Genomic DNA, 24738 nt, shown 5'->3' on the forward strand with positions numbered 1-24738 from the left:
AGCACGTTCTTCACATTCTTGCAGAGGCCCTTGAGCCCTCATCCAGGGCCATTTGCTTAGGCATAGATGTCAACTTCTGCAGTAGTGAATAGGAAGAGGCAGGGGGAAGTTTGAAGCAGACACACAGACACAGGAAGTGACACAGTGTGACCGTAGAAGCAAGCTATTGAAAAACAGGGCTGCCTGGGACCATCCAGGCACCTCTGCAACCAGACCAGGGGTACTAGCTCTGGAGACGCCAGTTCAGGGTGACACCACTGGGGAAAAGTCCACCCCTGAACGATGACTGTCCCAAGTACTAAATAGGTAGGACCAGATCTCTAGGAATATGCCAGACCTCAAAGGCAGGGGAAAGCCACCTGCTTGTAAGGTGGGAGATAAACAGCAGACAAGGTCACAGGGCTGGGGCCTTCTGCCGTACAACCATTCACAATGTGAAACCTGCCAGCAGTGGCCACTCAGCTCTTTTGTGTTGCTGTTGTCAGAGTATAAAATTACATTGGGCCTCAGTTTCCTCCCTGTGAAAGACAGGGCTGAACTAGAAAGTTCTTACAGATTCACACTGTCAGGTTGATAACTCTGTGAAGCCCACCCAGGTATATCAGGACTCTCACTGTGCCTACCTCTGTCTTTAAGATGTTGGGGAGTTTTCAAATTGTGAAGCAATAGTGTTGATGCATGGAGCCAGAGTTCCTGTCAGCCAAGGCAAGAGGGCAAAGGGTCTTTCCATGTGCTTCTCACAGAATGGTCTACTCATGCTCCCTGTGCCCGAGCCCAGTGCCCCAGTCCTCCGAAATACCTGACATACTGCAGTTCTCTTTGCAAAGGCAGGGTGGACAAGAGAATTCAAATATGTTCATGCTGCAGTTGTCACCCAATAATTTCAATGTGCATAAAAAATAGAAAGATCCTTGTGACACAAATGATGATTTTCATTTTATGAACCCAATGGGGGAGAAAACCTATTTCAGAGCACTCATTTTATTATTTCCAGTGGTGAGTCAAATCAGTGTAGGTAGCAGATTTTCCACTCAAGCACATCTGTCCACTAACTTGGTTTTCTGTTAACATGGAGCCCACTGAAGCTCAGCTTTGTAGCTGCTATGAAGTCGCCTGTCAAAATGCCTTCTGGGCAACAAAGTGGCCAGAGCCATAGATCTGAGAAGCATTTCACCCTTGAAATCATATAGACTCCATCTGGAGTTTTAAATGACAGAGAAAGGAGAAGGAAATAAATACTAGCCCAGGATTGGCTGTGTGCAGAGTATCATGATAGGCAATTCATGACAGCAACTCCTTGGATCACATAGCCAGTGGTGGGCCAAATCTAACTGCAGGTCTGCTTGGCTGCAAAGTCTGTGAGATTTCTCCTACACCAGGCAACACACCAGCAGAGGCTCAGAGTAGAGTGCCAATCGTATTGGACCAGCCACAGGTGAGAAAGCCAGGCAAGACTTTAAGGCCAGCAGAAGCACAGAATCTGTAATGTTCAACCCTGAAGAGCACATGCCTCACATAGGACAGGAACTCAATAGATTTCTAGGTTAACAAGTAAAACTAGCAAACACACAAATAAATGCCCAGCCACTCCTGAGAACAGGGCTCTAGATGCTCAGGAATTAGAGCAGCACCAGCTAACACTGACTTGGATCCACATGCCAGCCTGGCATAAATGATTGTTTAAATATCACAGTAAAATAAGAGGAAAACACAATTTCTGTCCCCATTTTATGGACTGGACACCTGTGGCCCAGAGACACTAATGCCATCTGCCTCCTCCCAAGCATGGCTTACAGAGACAAAAGAGAGGGTAGGCCCTGGGAATGGAGGGGCCTCTACCGAGCACCATCCTTCACCAGCCACGTGACCTCAGACAAACCCTTCACCACTTTCCTCTTCTTCTCAGAACACCCCCCATCATCTTCTTCTCATAGCAGATAAAAAAGAGCATTGCACATAGGCTCAAAAGACCTCAACAATGGGGTGTCTGAGGAACTCTGTTACTCTTTTTGCATGCTTTCAGGGGTTCCTGCATCTACAACACCAAACCCCTAACTGCCAGGAAAATTTCATTGTCCAACTGGGGTTCATTTTGGCTGGACCATAGAGATGAGTACAGTGGGAATTCTAGTTTTCTTCCAACATTTTTTCCCTAACATAAAGAGAAAAAGAATGAGAAGAGGAAGGAGAGAGGCTATATCTTAGGCCCCCAAGGAAGATGGCTCTGCTCCCTCTCTCGTCCCCAGGCTCCTCCTGCCCTCTGGGAGTGACCTCAGAGAGTGGGGCAAAGGTTCTCAGCAGTGGAGATGCCCATCAGGATGGGCAGAGACCAAAGGCTTGGAGTAGACACCCAGCTCCCACGTTCAGAAACAACTGTGAATAATGATCCTGCAGATGTACACCAGCACCCTAGGATGAATACATTAGAGGCGGCACAATTGAAAGGGGAGCAGCTGCGTGCTCCCCAACAGATGGCCTCGCTGATCTGAATACTTCTCAACATTGTTATATTTCCCAAGATAAGCAAAATAAGAGTCTGGTTAACCCGTAAGTGAGAGGAACAGCCCCCAGATCATTTCACTGGAATCTGTTTTGTTCTAATAGAAAGACTGAGCAACCTACAGACAAAGTCCTCTGCAGCAGTTTACAATGAGCTGAGTGGGATTTGGCATGCTCATCCCTGGGCAGACCAGCTCTTTCCAGGTGTGGCAAGGGGCCTTCTCATGCGTGTGCAGACAGGGACCAGGGGGTTTGCATGAATCTGCAGTACAAAATTGAAGCTTCCATGTTGAAAATATTGAAACGTGGTTTTAAATTCAGGATACACCCAGATCTATTACTAAGTGGGAGAACTTACTATCTTTTGCCTTCATTGCCTTTGGCCTAACTCTTGATAGACGGCAAGGAAGAAGAACCGGCATGAACTGAGCACCTGCTCAGTGGTAGGCCTGTGCTGGGAAGCCACACATTTCATCTCTGACTGCTCCCTCAGCCACTCAGGTAGAACTGAGGATGTTCCCCCAGTCATGGTGCCAGCAAGAGGCTGAGCCGGATTTAGACACAAGCCCAGTGCCTCCATCCAGGGAAGGACGTGTACATCCCCATCCCACATCTAATAGTTCCTAGGACTCAGACAGCTTTGACACATAGTTCCAATCTGGCTGCCAAGTTGACTCACACATATAAAAAATACTGAACAATGAAGCTATAACAGATAGAAATGAGCTGGGCCAAAAATTTCTTGACACAAGCTCACATTCAGTGAGTTGTGACTGTGAGCTTCAATTTCCCATCTATTAAAAAGAAAAGCACGCACATCTTACCATCACCACCACCACCCCCTGCCATCAGATCAGACAAAGTAGAAAGGATAAAAATTAGGAGGTCAAGGCCAGGGATGACCAGGCTAAAGGGTTGTGTACAGAGTGCAGACTTACAACTGAAGCTGACTTTACCCCTCATCTCTCAAGTTACCTTTGAACTAACAGCATCTTTGCACCAATCCTAATAGTAATAAGCCAGTCCCATCTGACTCAGAAGAATGCACCAGAAGTAAGCCCAGGAAGGACACTGTCATGATGATGGAAAACCCAGAGCAGACCGCAGAATGCCCCAAGTGCACCTTTATAAATATGCCCAGGCCACACAGGGCCAGGTGGGAGAACAAAAGACACAAAGAGAGCATGAAGGACACGTACTGAGCACACTCACCAAAGTCCAAAGAATGCTGGACAGAGCACAGAGCCACAGCAGTGTGGGGTATGCGCACACCCCTGGTAGAAATAGAAACATGGTGGAGAACAAGGAAGCCAAATCCCAGTCATATATACATGCACACCTGCCCATCTGGGCTGCCTGCACCCCTTCTCAGCTGTGTGTCCTCAGGCCAACTACTTTGCTCTTCTGGGCCTGTTGGTGTTCTTGCATCATGGAGAAAACCACAGCTCCTAACTTACAGAGAGCTGAGATTAAACAGATCACCCATGCAAATGCTTCATGGGAATGCATACCCCCAACCACCACCTGCCTCTCTCCCTCCTGGGATTTCTGCAGCTGTCAAGACTTTGACCCGGCATCTCATTCTCCAGCCATACCTGAAGCATGACAGGATACCTTAGGTAGGATGAAGGCAGAAGACCAGCAGTGTGTGGACAAACCAGCACAGAGCCCTCACCTTCACTGACCCAGTGGTGCTGAATCAGGACCATTGGTGCACCTGCAGAGTCAGAGCTGCCCGGGAGAGGGAAGAAAGAGCTAGGGAGGAAATGCTCCTTTTAACTTCCTTTAAATTTTAGAAAACAGACCCACTTTCAAACCTGGAGTTTGACTCCCAGCATTTATTTATAGCCATATCACCCAAGGCACTGAGCTTGGAGGTGCCTATTCTATTAAAAAGGGATTCTTGTTCTTATTTCCCCTCTTAGTCCCTACAACCTGAAAGTATTTGATAGGGTATGAATTGTTTTTAAACAAACCTCTCTAAGTTTCAGTCTTTGAAGCTGGAGAGATAAATGTTGAATAAGTATTATAGTAAGGATAAGGTCATCCAAGAGAACCTATGTCTGTCCCCAGCTTGGCTAAGATACTCTGAGATCATGGCTATTTGCCCTGCCGACCCTAGAGGGAACTGCCACTTACAGATAGGTGAGGCTGGTTGAGAAAATGGGACAAAGTGTAGAAAAGTGTCCTCAGTTCTATGTAAACAAGTTAATTTAAAAAAATTTCTTCAAAAAAAAAAACAGTAAGTGGTTCTTGGCTTGACCAAACCAACTCCCACAAAGCAAACCATCTTTGATATGAGAAATCTGTGACCTCATCAAATGAGCCACAGGAGAATGGAACATCTCTCACAAAGACCCAGGGAACACCCAGTCTCACCAGAAAGGCCAGTGCTATTCTCAGAGAATATACTTCCCTCCTGGCTAAAAGGAGGGAAAAGGAGGAAGGAAAGGAAGGAAGAAAAGGAAGAGGGGGGACAGAGGAGGAGAAGTAAGGAGAGAGGGAGGAGGGAAGGAGGAAGGGAGAAGGAAAGGAAAGGAAAGAGGAAGAGTGGAAAGGAGGAAAGAGGGAAGAAAGGAGGGAGGGAATAAGGTAGAGGAAGAGGAGATGGAAGAAGAAGAGGAGAAGGAAGAGAAGGAGAAGGAAGAAAGGGAAGGAGAGCCTTGTTTTAAAAAAAAAAAAAAAGTCCTTGTGACTGACTTTCTATCAAGAGCTGCTCTGCTCTTTGTTTCAGAAATATATTTGGCCAAAATGCACAGTTGTTCGGTGCAACACCAACCACATTCCTGTCAACACCATTCAAGTCCCTATGCGGTGCCATCCCTGCCCTTCCCAGGGACAGCCTCTGGCACAGGCCTGGCTCATTCATTTTTACAAAACAAAAATAATAAATTTTAGATAGGCAGATAGCCACAACACAGAAAGTCTGCAATACGAATCTCCAATTAACTGCCAAAAATGCAGAAGTGGAGCTGTGGCTCAAGTGGTAAAGCACTAGTCTTGGGCAAACAAGTTCAAGGACGGCACCCAGCCCTGAATTCAAGCCCTAAGAACACCCCACCACCACCAAAAAAAAATATCCTGAAGGAAGAAAATTAGGTGGGAAACAAGCAAAACAAGCAACACAGAGAAAAAGACAGCAACAGCATTAATTTAAAAAATAACCAATAAATGCTTACATTTTGGGCAGTTCAGATAGAATTTAAAGTCCTTCAGGTTTTCAAAGCCTGCCTTTCTAGGATTGGGCTCTGCATGGAAATCCCATATCTTGATGTCTCACAGGTGGGAAGCTATGACTGGCCTCTGCTGTGGCCCTGGCTTTGTAGGCTTGAGGATACGTGGTACCCACGGGCAGCTTCCCCTCTGCCTCACTTTACCCAGTTCTGCTGGGAGCAGAAATGAGGGAACCCTAAGGGGTCCCATGGCACACATGTGCCTTATTCCTGCCTCCTAACGGCTCCTCCAGACCTTTTCTAAATTAGCTTTCACACTAAAGAAAACACCAAATGATACGATATATCTTAGTAAAATTTATGAGGGTATTTTTTGGCAGTAAGGAGGTTTGAATTCAGGGCTTCATGTTTGATAGGTAGACACTCTTTACCACAATGAGCCATGCTTCCAGCCCCTCTCAGCAAATTATAAGATCCTGATCTGTGGACAGAAGTTCTGTTTCCTTCATTTTGCTGGATTTTGCCCCATTTTAGTTCTTACACATGGATCTTTCAGGCAAATTTCTGAATGCATTCAGATGCCACCATTTTCCACCACATACCACAAAATCCCAAGTATTGTGCTTGGGACAAAAGAAAGGGAGAAAAAAAATCCTCCCTGTGGACATTCTCATTCCATTCCTATAAAGGAAATTTGGAAGTGCTTCAAGAAAAACCAATTACCTCTCATTTCTTTCATCTCTCTTTCTCTAATTCTGGCTCCCTCCATTATATGTTCCTCCTTCTATACTTCAGAAAAGATAAGCTACCACATCATTTAATGATGTGATTTATCTCCCCTGAATTCATTTGAGACCTTTACTGGCTTTTATGGAGGACTACACTTGGGGGTTCAATAATTTTGCAATCACATTAGATGTTGGGAACTGATGGAGTGGCAACCACTCCAGCACAGAAAGAGTGTGGGGGTGAGTGGGAAAGACGAAGTTCCTCTCTAGCAGGACAGGGATTCAAACCCGGGGCTTCATGTCTGCCACTGTCAAGACACAAGAGCTATTGCTACTTCAGTCTCTGTTTCTGACCTCACCCTCCACCTTTTATGAAACTGGTTGGCAGAAGTAAGTCTCCTTTGTCACAAAGCAATTTGAAGTGACCTTTTTTCCTGTGTTTTTCGGCTAGAGTTATTTTTACCTTCTGATGATGATACAATTGATGACATTGATGTTTTTCCGAGGTTTCCACACCCAAAACCTTGAACAAAAATGAGTAATCATGAACAAGTCCCACAGATGTTTTTCCTTAGACATGGCCAAAAAAGGAATGAACAGATCAGCCCAGGCAGAAGAACCTGTGGCACTCCAGGCTTAGCAGAAGCTGAGCATGGTAGCATGTGTCTGTCATCCCAGCAACAGGTGGATATGAAAAATAGGAGGAGGATGTTCTAGACACATGCACCTAGAAAGAAGCAAGACCCCGTCTCAAAAATAACCAGTATAATACTAGGCTGGAGGTGTGGCTCAGCAATAGATCACCAACCTGATTTCAACACTCAGCACTGCAAATGGATGGATGGATGGTTGGTTGGATGGATGGATGGATGGATGGATGGATGGATGGATGGATGGATGGATGGTTGGTTGGATGGATGGATGGATGGATAGTTGGATGGATAGTTGGATAGTTGGATGGGTGGATACATTTCATCTGGGGAAGGGGGGACCCTAACGAGAGGCTAAACATCTCTCTGCCACAGAGGTTGACTCAAGCCAAGAGGCTACTCACTGAGGCTATAGTCTTCCAATGTCCCTCCTAGTCGCCCACCAGCCAATTCACAGCTTTCTGAAATGTGAGGCAAGGCTACATTAGCACAGGTTCAGCCTCCTCCTTTGTCCCACTTGCCCCGCCCCCATCCAATGAAGATCTGACCCACCCTGGAGGAATGCTGTATCTTGAGCTGAGGAGCTGCCTGAACATCCCAGAGTAGTTGACTGGGTCTCTCAGAGTATTCCCAGCCTCAGGTGCAAGACAATAGCACCCCCAGCCACGGCATCCTACAAGGAGGCCTGAGGACATGATTGATGTGCCAAACTTCACAAGCAACGAATGTCAAGACTCCATAAATTATCTTTGGGGGAATCACAAAGAAAGATAAGGAATGCTTTTCAGAGGCCGCATGAAACTCTTGGATATTTATCTTCTGTAGATATTTTCTCGGCAGTAATTTACATTCACATCACTCACTGATATCCCTGGCATCTTCCGGACATATTCAGACCAATTTGCTCCGTAATCAGCCCTAGTTCTATAGGAGGAAAGCAAAGAGGAGCAAACTTCTGTCCTGCATCCCAAGTGGACAACGCAGACAAGCACAGGGACGTCTGGGACAGAGGAGTCCAAATTCTAATAGAGCCACCAGAGAGACAGTCTTGTTTAAAGACCTCCTTCCCTAAATGAGCAAGGTCAGATAATCTCCCCAAGGTCAAGGCTGGCTTTCAAGTCCAATAAACAGCTGGAGAATTTTGTGTATTGGAAAATTAACTTATAACTCAAAGCCTTAGGAAGCCATCAAGTACTTTCGGAAAGGAAGTTCGAAATTGAAGTTAGTATCATTTCCCCCAAGTAGAGTTTGGGGTTTTCAAATTCCATTAAGGGTTGTGTCTAAGCATGTAATGTGAAAATGATACATTGAAGCAATTACTCAGATACTTAATGTCAAAACTCCCAACACCTTGGAGTCAATTAGTGAAATAACCGAAGCAAAAAATAAGCATATGGCTAATTCCGGGCAGAGCTGGCTCAAGTTCTCACCTTCTCTGGGGATGGCAGAGCCCATTCTCCACTCCCATGCTGCTTAGGTGTTGAACACTGGGGAGCAGAGTGGTGGTTACAGAGACATGAGCCATCTATCTAGACACCTGGAGTTCTCATCACCAAGCCCCTCACTTCCTCATCTTAAAACTGGGGATGACAAGGTGGACACTGGTGACTCCCACCTGTATTCCTACATACTCAGGAGGCTGAAATCTGGAGATGACTGTTCAAAGCCAGCCCAGGCAGAAAAGTCTTTAACACTCTTATCTCCATTTAGCCAGCAAAAACAAAACAGAAGTAGAGGTCTGGCTCCAGTGGCAGAGCACCAGTCTTAAGTGGAAAATGCTAAGGGAGAGTGCCCAGGTCCTAAGCTCAAGTTCCAATACCAGCACATACACACAAGAAAAACAGGGATGACAATGACAATGTCTAGCCTAACAGAACTCTAGGGAAAGCTGAGATGTGGACAGAATGTGCTGACCAGGGAGCCTGCCACCCTATCATTGCCAGACAACAGAGCTATCTTTATTATGATAACCATCACCATCATGCCTGTTGGTACCGACTCTTTAAGTTTGTGTCTACTGACATAGACAAGCAGGGTGTATGTGGTCTGGTCCAGTCTGTGCCAGGCAGATCTATATTTCCTTCTGGTCTCATCTTCTAGAAGCCTGGTTGGATGAAATACATCAGAGATGAATTACTTTACTGTCTCTTACAATAGCTTTGCCTTCATCTTTTAATCCACAAAAGAGATCAAAACACATGCATTTTAATGCCCAATCACGTGTGTCAGCACCATGTTCTCATTAAAAAAAAAAGTCCTTTCATCACTTGCCTTAATATCTCTACTCTCCAATACAAACAGTAACAATAAAGATCAGAACACACAGGAAGAAATCACTTTTAAAGAGATCTTGTCTTGTGAATAACTGTAAAACATTCAATCTTAAAAAGAAATTCGAACAATAAAAACTGGACCCTTTTTTATTAGAATGTTCAGTCTTCTGGTATTTGAGACCTTGAGTACACACACACACACACACACACACACACACACACACACACACACACACACACGATTTTTTATTAGAATGTTCAGTCTTCTGGTATTTGAGACCTTGAGTACACACATACACACACACACACACACACTCACACACACACACACACACACACACACACACACACACACACACACACACACACACACACAGAGGATGAGCTGGCCCCGTAGTGGCAGAGCAGAGGACAGCTCCCTGTCATGGCCCAGATGCCCCCGCGCTCAGCATCTCTCCCCTCAGGCTCTTCCCCAGGGAGGAGGCTGAGTTGGGGGTTGGAGTTCCCTAGGCCTAATGGTAAGCTCCTCCCAGGGAGTCCTAACCCATTTTCCAACCCAGGTCAACTGAATTCTGCAGGTCTGGCTCCAGTACCTATCAGTGCCACACAGGCAGGAAAAGCAAGGTTCTTGCAGACTTCAAGCTGATCTCTGCTAAGTTGGGGGCTCCCTCTCTGAGAGAGACAAGGGGTGTCATGGGTGACAGTGGCAGAGACCAAAGTGACAATGGAACATTGCAGAAACCATTCAGGATGGCAGTGGGCAGGGAGGGCACCACAGGGAGGCGACAGTCTCTGACAAGTATGTGGGTATCCCCACCCCAGACTGTGTGATGTCACATCAAGGTCACTGAGCATTAAAGGATGCTGCAAAAGGAAACATGAACAAGCAGAGTCGTGTGCAGAGTCTGACCTGGGGAAGCTAAAATGTCCTAGGTGTCTGAGTTCATGGCTTCAGGCTGTAGAAATCTGAGTCACTGACTTTAAACAGGGAGACAGAACAGAGGATCCACAAACAGAACAAGGCTTTTCTACAACTTCCTGCTGGGGACACCTGGGCACACCGCCAGTATGAGTCTGTGGCTTCCCAGGTGGCCAGCTTGTCCCTGCCACAGCAGACCCTAATCCTGCGTGAAGAGGGCACAGATTTCTCACTCCCTGACTTCAACATCTGCCCTCCGGGTGGACGGATCAGGGTTTATACATTAAGAGTTCCAGGACAAAGTACAATGTAGACCCAGGACACTTAACTATGCTCAAGTCTCCACCTGTGGGTCTATTCCTGGGGGTGAGATGGCAGGGAGGTCCCTCTCCCTACCCTCCATAGCCACATTCTGCCTTCAGGTTAAGACAGCATGCTTCAAATTAACCCATTCCATACCGCAGGCTAGTGGGAAAGCCTTCAGAATTCAGTGAAGACATATCAGAGGGCTGAAGGAGAGAATCTGCTGACACTCGGGTGTGCTCCTACTTGCCACAGCCTCCAGGAGACCCTGCAAAACTCCCTCCGCTCCTCCAGAAACAGGCAGGCAAACAGGGAGGCAGCATGGAAACCCTATTTGCTTTCCGGGCCACATTTCTGTGGCTTGGCACTCAGCAGTGCTCTCTATCTCACTGGGGCAGAGAATTGGATTAATTTAATTAAGCCGGAGTTTAAAGGCAGAGTTCTCACCCTGAATGGCAGTCGGTCAGGGCCTGCTTGCTTGAGGTTGCAATATAACCCAGGGCAGGACTCACTTGAATATAGGGAGGATGCTTATTTTTAAAGGTATCACCTGGAGAGAGATGGTAGAAAAGCCAGGGCCCTGACTTTGAAGTGAACTACCCAAAGGACAGGATTACCACAGGCCAGCCAGCACCCAGAAACCCATCAGAGGCAGCCTGGAGGCCATGCATGCAGATGCCAACCCTGAGCCTACTCCCAGGTGAGTGAAACCCTCCAGGACCTCTCCAAGTCTCCAGTCAAATTCTTCTTTAAAAATTTTTTTTTGGTCATGGGACTTGAACTCAGGCGTTGTTCTTGAGCTCTTTTTGTTTTTGTTTTTGTTTTTGTTTTTGCTCAAGGCTAGCACTCTACCACTTTGAGCCACAGTTCCACTTCCAGTTTTTTGAGTGGTTAGCTAGAGATAAAAAGTCTCAAGGGGACTTTTCTGCCCAGACTGGCTTTGAACCACAATCCCCAGATCTCAGCCTCCCAACTGGCTAGGATTACAGGTGTGAGCCACCAGGGCCCAGCTCCAGTCAAGTTCTAGCAAGACAAGTGAATCCTCACAGAAGCTCTAATAGAAACCCCAAAGTTTAAAGGTCCCAGGAGAAGTTAGCTTTCATATGTTATATTTCCAATCTATCCTAAATATTGCCATTTCAACATGTAATCAGTATCATGTAAGCTATTAATGAAAATTTCACAGTCTTTTAACACTACATTTTCAAAATCCATTCATTTAGCATCCAAATTGAGATGTGCCTTAATGGGAAATTACAGCACATCTCAATTTGGATGCTAAACTTTTATCATAAGTACTTGATGTATTTAAATTTTATAGGACTTAAGTGCCCAAGCTGCTCCTAACCCTCTTAAAGTCTTCCCATAACCGAAGTGAGAATCTGTTCTTAAATTTCAATTAGTTAAATGAAACATAAAACTTCATTTCTGCAGTGGTTGTAGGCACATGTTGGGTGCTCACAGGCCCTGTGTGGCTGGTGTCACTGGGGTGGACGGCGCAGTGGGCGGTGCAGGTGGATGATGCGATTACACAGCAAGCCGAGCACCCAGAAAGTTCCGACACTCAGGGATGCTGGCCCGGGAGCCCTGGGGGGGCCAGGTGTGTTGCTCATCTCCTCATTCCCTTCTTTTCTGCCTACTACCAAAAGACACTGGGAAGTCATCTTCCCAAAACTGAAGTAAGCCTCTCAAGGGCACCTGCCTAGATCTACTACACCCGCCAGGGCTGGGAAAAACCCCAAGTGTAAAGTCTTCTCTTGGATCTCCTGAAGTCCCTGCTTCCTGAGCTACTGAGTGCATGTGGCAGCCCCAGCCCTCCCCCCAGGAACAGAATCCCAGCAGCTCCAGCCCTACCGCTTTCATCTCAAAGATTGATCTAGAGCCTTCATTCAATGCCAGCACATACCCAAAAGCACAGGGACTTAAAACGCTGATTCTGCGCTCTTGGAGACTAACCAACCCTCCCCCAGGTTGGCACACAGCACTGTCCAATGTGCAGAGACCCAATAAGGACAGGCCCACCTTTCTGGAGACTCTCTCTACTCATTCCCCTGTTCATACAGGGGTCGTCTGTCAAGGTCCTTTCTTCTGGGGAAGTTGGGCAGAGGACCAGGGGAGTCTGCCTCATCTATGATTTGCCCAGGTTCTTATTTCCTCATCTGGGATATTTTGCACTGCTGTTGGGGACTACAGAGCAGTATAATTGCCTGATGGGCTGGCAGCATCTCCTGAAGCTAAGCTGACTCATCCCAGGTGAGCCTTCTACTCATGCATATGGGAAGAAAGGCATCCTGTGCTGATCAAAAGATAGCTAGCACACCCTCAGTTCTATCTGTAAAATCCCAAGTGGAAATCTCACGATGTCTGCCCACAGGAGAAATGGGCCAGGGTAATTCAGCTATAACAACGAATGAACAGGCCAAGGAAGAATCCCACAAATCTAGTGTTGAAATAAAAGAACCTAGATATGAAGGACCCATTTCCATAAAATCCAAAAGCAAGCCTGAGCTGTGGAGGTCAGAAAAGAGGCTTCTCTGGGTTTGGGGGAGGTGGACAGTGACCTAAAAGAGGTCTGGCGTTTCCTGGGTGCTGCTCAGATGCCTGACCCCAGTGGTAGCTGTACAGGTTTGCTCTGTTTATAAAAAAAAAAAATAACCCATCGCCAGGCGCTGGTGGCTCACACCTGTCATCTAGCTACTCAGGAGGCTGAGATCTGAGGATTGTGGTTCAAAGCCGGCCCGGGCAGGAAAGTCCATGAAACTCTTATCTCCAATAAACCACCAGAAAACTGGAAGTGGCACTGTAGCTGAAGTGGTAGAGTGCTAGCCTTGAGCTGAAGAGCTGAGGGACAGCGCCCAGCCCCAGAATTCAAGCCCCACGACAGACAATCAATCAATCAATAAATCAATCAATAAAACCCATCAAGCTGGACGCTGATGGCTCATGCCAGGAAGCTGAGATCTAAGGATCAGGGTTTGAAGCCAGATCACACAGAAAAATCTTGAGCTCACGAAAAATCTTGAGCTCCAATTAATCAGGAAAATGTCCAGAAGTGGAGGTGTAGCTCAAATGGTAGAGCACCAGCCTTAAGCAGAAAAGCTAAACGTGAGCAAAAGGCACTGAGTTCAAGCCCCAGTACTAGCACAAAGAAAACAAAAATCAAGCTGTCCACTTAACAGTAGATTCTCTCTATGTTATTTAAACATAGTGCATATGGACTAAGTAGAGCTCCTTGCCTTTCCAGTGTAAAGCCCTGAGTTCAACCCCCAACATTGCCAAAAAACATAAAATGCAAACTAAAAATAAATATAGCAAAACTAAAGCGAGAGGGGGTGGAGTTAAGCATCTGCCCTTGCACCTTGACCTTGAAGGTAAGCACTCCATCAGATGGATGCCCATTTCCCTTCAGAGGTGCCAAACCAAAACTTCCTCCCTTTAATAATGTTTAACAGAGCTCAGAACCACTTAAGGCTCATTTTATGACCCAGATTGCAGTCAGATAGCTAATGACCTCCATGTGCCAGGTTTCAAGGATTTCCAGAGTCTTAAAGGGCACCACCCTCCCCAGACTGAGCCAGGAGGCCAGAGGTGCTGCTCTGCTTGGCCGCCACCCAGCAGACATCCCAGGCGGGGATGTCACCCACCTACTTTTCTCAGCCTCCCTCCACGGAAGACTTTCTTGGGACAGAAATGGGTATGACCCAAAGTGAGCCCAAGCCCGCTCACTTCCCTCAGAGATGGCGAATTGCTATTCCATCCCAGGATGGCAGCCCCTGGCTTCACAGGCCAGCACCTCGGGGCTAGGAAGATCTCAGCCCTTCCATGGTTCCCTCAGTTACTCCCACAGGATGTCCCAACTCTCCCAAATCTCCCCAAAAAGAAAGAAAACAAGCCTCCTGAACCCTAACCACGGACAAGAGACACTCAGGTCCCCTGGGTGTGGTCTACAGGAGACACCCAACCTGCCTCTCAACTAGCGGGTGCAATTCTCGGGGCAAGCAAGAGAGGGAATGGTTGGGAGAAACTGGCTAGCTGTAGCGATCAACCCAGTCTCCATGTGCAATGGGTCAAGCTTAGCCTCTCAGCAGGAGAACCACAGGTCCAGATGCCTTTCTGGGGGTTTCTGTAACCCCTACCCTCATGTTCCCCATAGCTGACACCTGCAGAACACCTGCAGGTCCTGTCTCCCGGGGGACGGGGAGGGCCATCCCTTCTAGCCGTTGGGCTCCGAACTTCCTTTGCACCCAGACTGTCCAAGTTCCCTGTACTATGACCCAGAGACCTGTGATGTGTCCTTCTCTCCCCCTCCCCAACCCGCAGAGGTCTCACTGTATTAATTGGACAAGGACATACATACCACACCCTGAATGCCTTCCCTCTGTGGAGGTCACCCCAACTAAAATTAGTCTGTCAGTTGAGAACTTCCATCTGGTCTACCCCTAGGCTCTAAATTCCAAAAGGGGCAGGATGGGGCAAGACCTGTCACCCCTGCCTCCCACAGCCTGGCTGATCATCTGTCCCTGTCCCTCAGTGGGTTAGGGATCAGACTGGAGACACCAAGGCATCCTAAACAACAGCTGGCCATTGATAAGTGGCATTACTCCCTCAGCCCCTAGTCTGGAAGACACTGGGGGCAAGTGCCTAGACACCGCAAACTGGGTGACGCCAGACAAGTTACCTAACTTCAACTGCCTCCTCTATAAGTAGGTATCATGCCATCTGCCTCTGAGATCTGGAGAGACTGACTCAGCTATATTAAACACAGGCCACAATGTGTGGAATATGACAGTGTTTTCTTTTTCTTTTCTTCTTTTTTTCTTTTTTCTTTTTTTGCCAGTGATGGGGCTTGAACTAAGGGCCTAGTGCTGTCCCAGAGCCACTTTTTGCTCAAGGCTAGTACTCTACCACTTGAGCCACACTGCCACTTTCAGCTTTTTCTGAGTAGTTTATTGGAAATAAGAATCTCACAGACTTTCCTGCCCAGGCTGACTTTGAACCACGGTTTAGATCTCACCCTCCTAAATAGCTAGAATTATAGGTGTGAGCCACCAGTGCCTGGCTTATGAAAGTGTGATTTTCTTCTATCTTTATCAGTTCCTTTCATTTGAGACCATTGCCCAAGACCACCAACTCAAAGGCCCTAATGGAAATCTAGTACCTGGCTCACTATTCATTAACAGATTCTTCAGAGTGTGTCTGTGCCAGCCTGGGGCTCAGTGGGTGGATGTGGCAGATGGCGCCCTGCCCTGTGGAGTTGACAGTGAAATGGTTTGGGCACATTTGTCTTTCCCTATGTCGCTTGTTTGCTCCTTCTCTCTTTGTGATTTGTGCATCAATATATTTTCACCAATATTTTAAAACCAGACTTACTCAAGTTCTTCCAGAGTCCCACATTAGGTAATAAAAGTATAGTAAAAGTAAAGTGAGTCTTAGCATTGTTTTCTTTTAAAATGGGGGGGGATTGAAAGAGATGGGGAGAACAATGGTAGCAAGGAGTGACACTGATCAAGAAGCATTGTACTTACACACTGATTGGCTGAATTGAACTCCTTTTTATGACTTAAAGGCAAAAAAAATTAAAACAGTGATTGTAGATGTCTTAACAGGAAAGATAAATAAAACCAGCCTGAACATGCAAGTGCTATATTTGTTCTTCGCTGAGTAAGTTAGGCCCTGGCTGAATTCTCAAATGATTGAAAGGATCCAATTCCACACATCCAGGTACAACACAGGCTTCCCTGTGCCTGGCCCACAAAGGCTGGCTTCCTGCCCTGCTTTCTCCACACAGCCTGGAGGCATAAAAGACACTTTCTTTCTTTCTTCAAGTGTCACAGTCCCATTCAGGCTCATTAACTTGTGACAATGCGGTCATGGCACCGCATCCTGGCTTCCTCCTCCCTCCAAGTTCCCCTGTCTGCTGGCCTCTACAAAAGCTGAGGACACTGGCAGAAATCATGGAGGAAAAACAGTCCATTCCCAGTGAGGCAGTTCTGTGGCCATGGTGGGGAACGCACCAATGGATTCTGAGCAGAGTGTCAATTCTATCACCAATGTACAGCTAACTTTAATCCTCATTCAAGATCCTCAATTCCAACTTCAAGTCTGAAAAGACTGGGCTCTCCTTTGGCTGGAATCTCCCTTCTCTGGCAGCCAGCCCTGGATGCTACTCTTGACTGTTCTGGCTTCCAAGAGGAAAGGGGAACCCCCCTCCCTTCCAACACACACACACAGACACACAGACACACAGACACACAGACACACAGACACACAGACACACAGACACACAGACACAGACACACAGACACACACACACACACACACACACACACACACACACACACACACACACACACACACACACACACACACACACACACTCCAAGCCTGGACTACTGAGCTCACAAAGACTCAACACAAAGGAGGGGAGCCTCCATCTAAGCCCATTTGCTTCAGGGGAGGAAAGGCTTGGCTAATGTTCACTTCTGCTCCAAGATGGAGTAGGCCCTCAACTCCCACCTCCTGACTTTGCAAGCTGGTTTGATCCAAAAGTGACGGGAGTGATTTCCAGTGTCCTCTGAAATCCTAAGCTGTCTCCAAGGGCTTCCCACCCAACTCAAAAGGGCAGAGCTTGAACAGAACGTAAGAGAGATGAAAAGCCAAGAAGAAAAGCTAGCTTCCCACACTTGCAACAGAGCTACAGAGCTCTGGAGGCACAGAGCCATGGACAAAAACACCACCTTAGCATGTTACCCATCACAGTCGTTTCCATTTTGTAGGGGAAAGACACAGACTTGAGCACTCTCTCTTTCTCTTTCCCTCTCTTCCGCTCTCTCTCTCTTTCTCTCTCTCTCTGCACGCGTATACACACACACACACACACACACACAAAATCTTCAAATTTTGTGTTCAGATTTTCTCTTCTCAATGCAGAGCTGTCAGTGCTCATTAGAGAATTTCAGTCCTTGTCCCTGTCCCTTCTGAACACAGCATAGGTAGATTGTTCCAGATTCCTGACACGTGGGCCCTGAGAGCCACGGGGAATCCCCACATGAACCAAGAGCGTGTTTGACTCACCCAGTGCAAGCATTTCCTAGTGTGTACTCGACCAGGTGCCTGGCACACGAGGAGAGACAGCGCGACCTCTGCTCTCAGGTCGTTTACCATCCACTCTCCCAGGGTGCCCTAAATCCAGTACTTCAGTATTATAAAGGGTCCCAGAGGCAGCTCCGTAAGCCAGGACTGGACAGTGCACCAGTGATCCAGTACAACAATGGACCTCTCTATGCTTGATTCAATGCATTGCTGTACCTGTTTTGAACCTAATGCTTTTTGTTTTGTGCCAGTTACTAGGGCTTGAACCCAGGACCTTACACTCACCCTTGACTTTTTCTGCTCAAGGCTGGTGCTCTACCACTTGAGCCACACCTTCACTTTTGGCTTTTTGCTGGTGAACTGAAGCTAAGAGTCTCAAAAACTTTCCTACCTGTGCTGGCTTCGAACCTCAACCCTCAGATCTCTGCCTCCTGAATAACTAGGATTACAAGCGTGAGCCACTGGCACCCAAACCTTCAATGCTTCTTAAATAAGGGATTCACATCATCACATTGCATTGGGTCCGGTGATTTATATGACTGCTGCTGGAGACAGATACAGAGTTAAATAGTTGGGATTAAAAGGAGAGAGAGAACACATCCAAGAAGCTCTTCTTATGACAGACAAATGCTTAGAAAATGGCGCTGCCCCTTGTATTTAAGTTCATCATCCTGTCCAGGAGCTTTTCAGAATGAGACAGAGAACCTTCCATGTGCCCAGGTTAGCAGAAGTGGCTTCCATGAGTCTAGCTTACCAGAACTCCCTCACCAGGAGCATTTTCTCTAATGCAGAGCTGGCTGATAATTTCTGTTTAATGTGGGGCCCTTTAATTTATCACACTAATGCGATCACACATTCATCCCCAGAGCCCAAGCCTCCCACAGCCACTCAGACCAGGCCGGTGGTCATTGGAGAAATTTACGAGCTGAGGTTTACACCCGCTCAGCCCCTATAAATGGGAAAATCTTTATCTTGTCTGAGTGATGTGCTCCATCCACAATCTGAAGAGAAAATTAAGCCCTTCAACCAGTGCCCTGCTCTGTTAGTTTTTACAACTCGTCTCCAAGCCTGCACAGTTTAAATACCATTTACCAACAGGCTCCATCCTACCCTTCCTTGGAAGAGAATGTGAAATCAATTATGCCTACGCAGATAAAGCCCTTAAATGCCATGCTGGTGACATCTCACAATTAACACTGCCTGTGAGGCCAAGAGAAAGGGATACGCATGCGCACACACACATGCACACATGCATATACATGTACATGCACTCACACACAGTTCTAAGTCTTCTGGTCAGGATGAGAATCCCTTCGGTACAGAGCTGAGCTGACTAAGAGAGATGCAGGCCCAGCCTACTAAACAGGGATTTTGTATCTTGAAGAAATCTGTTTGTAGATGGTTTAATTAAAATACACCAGAGCCTAATTCAATTAGAACTGAGGTTCCCATCAAACCTAATTAGGCTGCAGAAATTTCTCCATCCTTAAAAGTACCTAGAAGAGGCAGGGCAGGAATTTTGCCTGTCTTTTGAGTGTTTCTAGCTCACCAAGAAAACCCCACTGTGCTGAGTTGCAAAGGGATGGACAGGCTCAGAGAAGTCAGGAAAGCAGCCCCAGGACACAGAGCAGCCAGTAAGCACTGACACCCAAAGTGGGCAGGCTTGAACCAAGAAGGAGCCCTGTGAGTCAACTAAGCCATCTCGGACTTCAGAGTGCCTGGGTTCGAGTCCCACCAACTCTCCACCAATCACAGGAACTTGGGCAGGACAAGCTCCTCTGATTTTGCATTTGCTTGTACAAAACTGGGGTGTTGGCTGGGAAGGTGGCTCAGTGGTTAAAGCGCTTGCCTTGCATGCCTGAGGCCCTGGGTTCGATTCCTCAGCACCACATAAGCAAAAAGAAAAAAGCCGGAAGTGGCACTGTGGCTCAAGTGGTAGAGCGCTAGCCTTGAGCTGAAGAGCTGAGGGACAGCGCCCAGGCCCAGAGTTCAGGCCCCACGACCGGACCCAAAAAAAAAAAACTGGGGTGTTAACTTGTGTCCACCTCAAAGGTTGCTGAGAGTATTAAATGAAACGAGGCAGATGATATCTAGCTCATCTAAATGTGCCAAGCATGTGGGCACTGTGATCAGAACTTGGGCCCACGCATCTGTCCTACATTCTTTCTCCCTGTCCTACATTCATTCTCCACCTAACTGCTCTCGATGGTTCCCTGTCTCCAAAAATCACCCAGGAATGAGGCACCCCAAAACACCATGTAGGCCCCTGAGACACACACAATGCATTAAAGATGGCTCTTCTAGTATTGCTAACCGGACGGAAACTAATTTTAATTCACTGCCAAGTGGAAGGCATCCAAAACCAACTAAAAGATAAAACAACAGTGTTGGAATTATGTAATTCTAAGCTGCTCGCAAAGTACCACGGGTCCCTGGATTCAGCAGAATTAGAAGGTGGCAGAATGTGGCCTGCAGCTTCGTCCAGGGCATTGTCACAGGTCGATGGAGATACTGTGGCACTGGGAAGCCGGGTGAAGGCCACACAGGAAATATGTACTATTTTTGAAACTTCTTGTGAGTGTAGAATTTTTCAAAATAAAAAGCTAAAATTAGGAAGCAGCCTCTAGAAGTGCCAAGAGGTGAAGGAGACTCTGGACAGATTTTTAGCTTCCAGGAAGTTGGGGTGGTGCATGAACTTAGGAAGGATGCAATGTTGGATGTAGAATCAAGCCAGATTCTATTCAAGAGGGGGAGGGGATCCTATTTTATCTTTCCATTTATAAACACACAGGGATGCTTACTTATAGCTTAAAAGTTACCCGCCAACAACATAAAATGTTTAATACTGCTACAACTACTGACCAACACCTATTAGGAAAATGTTGTAATGTTACACCTTCAAGAAGGTCCAGTGAGTATCAAAGGGGGATTCGGTGTGGAGACAGTAGGTCAACATTCTGTTGAGGATCTGACGGTTTTCAGGCCAGAAAGTCAGGCATTGACCTATCATTCATGTGGATATGGTTCAAGGCATCTGGATATAGGACCCAGGATGCCAGAGTACTATCCCATAGAGGCCACAGTTTCTGGGGTGATGGCTGGGGTAGGGAGGCAGCCTGGAGTCTGCTGGCCTAGTGAAAGACCTTCCAAGAGCCAACATGCTACTGAGATGAAGAAACCTCTAGAAGCCAGAGTGGAAAAAAGGAAGAACCTCTGCCTGAGAAGGCTTAAGGAGATTTGAGTCCTGGAGGAGGGAGGGACAGTAAAATGATGGTCAGGCAGGGGCCACACGAGTGCAGTTTTCTACACCTCACCCCTCACCAGGGACCAGAATCAAGCTGCCTGTGTGGCTGAAGGCAAACGAACAGCCCAGGCTCGGGGACAGCACAGACTATTTCGGTCTTGTTTTTACGAGTGTGGTTTCAGCTGCTCACCCCAAGACTTCCCCCTCACGCGTGTGCATATATAAACTTAGCCTTGCTTGCAGACAACCCCCTCCCAGACAGGACAAGCCCCCCCCCCCCCGTGGAGGGCTGTCTCTTGTGCTTCTGAAACTCTGCCCTAGCTACCGGCCAGCCAGCCTCAGACAGGTGTTCTTCACCCAGCCAGAGGAAAACTGGAGAGAACGACAAGCAGCAACTTGAAAGGTAGAGAGCCAGAGAGAGCACCCCCGGCACCCCTCAGCCAGGAGTCTCTCTCACAAGCATCGTTTGCCTCGTCTCATTGTCTGGCTCCCCTTCCTCTTGGGATCTTGTATTGCCTGCCATTGGCCCATGCCACTGAAGGCAGAGTCCAGGTGTCACTTCCTTGGTAGGACTGTCCTCAAGACCACAATCAAGCCCTCCTTCATCCAGCACTTAGGAATCCCTGTCCCCCAATATCCGTAGCCTGTCCACTATCTGCCTCTCCCCAGGAGAACAGATACTGTGTCCACACTAGACCTATCTAACTCTCTGGGGTCAACATGTGACGTGGTAAGTTCCCAGGACAAACGGCCTTTATACGAAGGACAGGCAGAGCGGATCCAGAAGAGATGGGAAGTGGGAAGGTCCGGCTCCCAAGTTGAGACCCTGCAGGGTCTCCCAGGCCCCAAAGTGCATGCAGGCAGGGGACAGAACAATCAGGAAACCTCGAGCTATCAGTGCATCATGGTACAAGGTTCTCCAGGATTCAAGACACGCCTACCCATTCCTGCCTTCCCCTGACCTATCTGTCTACCTATCTAACCACTGCTCTGAGTCTCCTTCCCATAGCATAGGCCCTGGGGACAAGGTTGAGTAACACACCCTTCCTGCTCCAAAGGGATACAGAACCTTCTGGTGGCCAAGACAGAAAGGAGGTAATTCTAGACTGCCACATGTCAAAGGCGATGTGTGTGCCTCCAGCCTGGCTGCTGTGGGGATACTGAGTCTCAAAGAGAAGGAAGAACCCATCTAAAGTCCTGCACTTGTTACAGAGAGTGGCAATGAAAGAAAACCTATGCGTTACATCTGAGGAGTCTGGACCTGGGACCCAAAACCAGTCGCAGTGGAAGTCTCAGCCCAGACATAGAACAAGAGAGGCGTGAGCCTCAGCTCTGCCCTGGAGGAACCAGAGATGCTCCTGGAAGACCAAGTATAACTGCTGCCAAGTTCCAGCACTGTGTGTTAGCTAGAGAGCGTAACACATGCAGGTCCACACATGTGTGCACGCACATGCATACCACACACCCAGACACACACCCAAGACCCACTTCCAAAGATCCAATTCAACAGGACCAGCAAGGCCCCAGCATCTCTTTCCAAAGCCTTCATGGGGTTCCCAGTGTAGCACCTAAATGGCAGATGACTTTCCTCCCAAACTGAATTTCCTTCCAAACTGACTTCTTTTGTGTATGTTGTGTGCCAGGACCAGGTCTTGAACCAGGGTCCAGGTGCTGTAACTTAGCTTTTTCACCTAAGGATGTCACTCTACTACTTGAGCCACAGCTCCACTTCCAGCTTCTGGCTGTTTAACTGGAGAAAACAGTCTCAGAGAAGTGCCTGCTTGGGCTAATTTTGAACCATGATCCTCAGATCTCAGTAGCTAAGATTACAGGCGTGAGCCACTAGTGCCTCACCGAAATTGCTATCTTACATTTGTGAAGGTGTGTTAGGGGACCACTAACCATTATCTGACATAGGTCTGTTAGGGTCTTTTTGAGAAATATGCAGTTTTTAACTGCTCATCCACCTCTCCCCTCTCAGTTCTATCTGCCTCTTCTACCATCCTCCCGGTGATTTTTACCTGGTTCCCTGACCGCATCAAATGTTCCCCTTGACACACAGTCAGCAGCATCCTTCCGGTACTTGTTCAGCTTCCAGCCTCAGTGATGTACAGCGACTCTTTACTCTCACTTGTGTCATCACACATCCCAGCCCGTCCTTCCTCAATACATCACCAACAGAGATGCCAAGGCTAGTAGATGTGACCATAGAACGTGTTCTGAATAGACCAGAACAGCAGCCACTCCATGAGGGCTGGACAGAAGGTCCCCAAGCAGAGAGAACTTTCCAACCACAAAGCATATGTATCTACCTCATGGGACCCAAACAGGACTTGGACACAAAGCTCTTGAAAGTCAAACCCCCCGGACTGCATCCTCAGCCTATGCAAACCCCAGCCAGGGAGGTCTGCAGCTGGAGCTCCGACAGAATTCTTTCAAGGCTACAGCTCGGTGCAATTCTTTAGAGCACAACTTCATAATGCATCCTGGAGTCACAAGCCCCTTGTTTATGGGCTTGGCCAGATCAGATAAAATTTCATTCTCTGAATTGGTTCCTAATTTAATTACTCCCCGGATGAGCAGCGGCCTCCGGTTGCTGCAGGGGGGGAAAGAACTAGAAAGATGCTGGCGCCACAAGTTGTGGCTCTTGTTCCAGCTGGGGGAGGATGGGACACATTCTCAGGCCTGTGTCAGATCAGGGGGTCACAACCATGGGCTAGAGTGGGCGGCCACCATCTAGCCACCAACCCTAAGCCTACTACCCAAGTCAATCAAGAAGGCAGCCTGGACTGAGGGTATGACTCAAGTAGAGAGTGCCTGCCTAGCAAGTACAAGGCCCTAAGTTCAAATCCCAGACTCACCCAGAAAAAGAGGGGGGGGAGGAAAAGGGGAGGGGGCAGGGAGAAAGAAAAGGCAGCCTGGAATTTTACTAGGGGTGCAGGAGGAACTCCAAAACCTAGGTTCAATTCTAACTGTTCATGGTTTTGCTAGGCCTTAGTTTCCCCATCTACAAATAGTCCAAGCCAGACGCTGGTGGTTCACGCCTGTAACTCACCAGGCTAAGATCCAGAGGTGTGTGTGATTCAAAGCCAGTCCAAGCAGGAAAATCCATGAGATTCCATCTCCAAAATAACCAGCAAAAGCTAAACTGGTAGTGTGCTCAAGTGGGAGAGTACCAACCAAGTAAGCAATCTGAGTTAGTGTGAGGCCCCAAGTTCAAATCTTTGTACTGGCAAAGGGGAGGGAGGAAGATCTGAACTATATTTACTAGTTCCTCTCAGCTCTACAGCTCAAACTAGTCAGTATCTCAGCAACCATCATAGCAATGGGAATCAGGACCTCATTTGAGATTCAAGAGCTCTCTACAGCCAGATGAAGAAAAATATCATATATATATATATATATATATGTGTGTGTGTGTGTGTGTGTGTATACATATATATATTACCCTAGAGATGGAAACATATAAACATATGTCCACATGAAAAAAAATCAGTGCACAAGCATTCAAAATAGCATTATTCATAAGAGCCAAAGCATGCAGACAACAAATACCTACCAGTAGACAAATGGAAAAATAAAGCAGTGGTCTTCCCCATATCATAGACCACTGTTTGGTCTTAAGAAGGGATGGAGTACGCACCCCACACCAGAGATAATGTGTGATTATCCAAGCAGAGTGAAAGAAGCTAGTCACAAGCAAACACCTTCTCTTCAGCTCTGTCTACATCAAAGTCTAAAATAGAGGAACTGAGTCAAGACTGAAAGATTTGCACCTGCCTAGGGCTGGGGAGTGGAGGAGAGAGAACGGAGAGCCAGCATGTACAGCTGAAGAGTATGGAGTTTCTTTCTAAGGT

The 24738-nt window shown here is 47.3% G+C and overlaps 1 protein-coding gene across 6 annotated transcripts in view; it reads right to left on the reverse strand.

The window, feature by feature from the left end:
• Chst15 (carbohydrate sulfotransferase 15) overlaps window positions 1-24738 on the reverse strand; it is an 80954-nt gene that overhangs the window by 44280 nt on the left and 11936 nt on the right. The window contains exon 1 of one of the 6 annotated variants that reach the window (XM_069988247.1): window positions 23937-24055. The exons of the other annotated variants lie outside the window; for them this stretch is intronic. The gene's annotated coding sequence lies outside the window, so the exon portion shown is untranslated. Of the gene's footprint in view, window positions 1-23936; window positions 24056-24738 lie in introns of those variants that run through there. 6 annotated transcript variants of the gene reach the window in all.

Source organism: Dipodomys merriami, unplaced genomic scaffold, assembly GCF_024711535.1.
Source record: "Dipodomys merriami isolate MVZ:Mamm:240054 unplaced genomic scaffold, mDipMer1.0.p SCAF_35, whole genome shotgun sequence".
NCBI lineage: Eukaryota > Metazoa > Chordata > Mammalia > Rodentia > Heteromyidae > Dipodomys > Dipodomys merriami.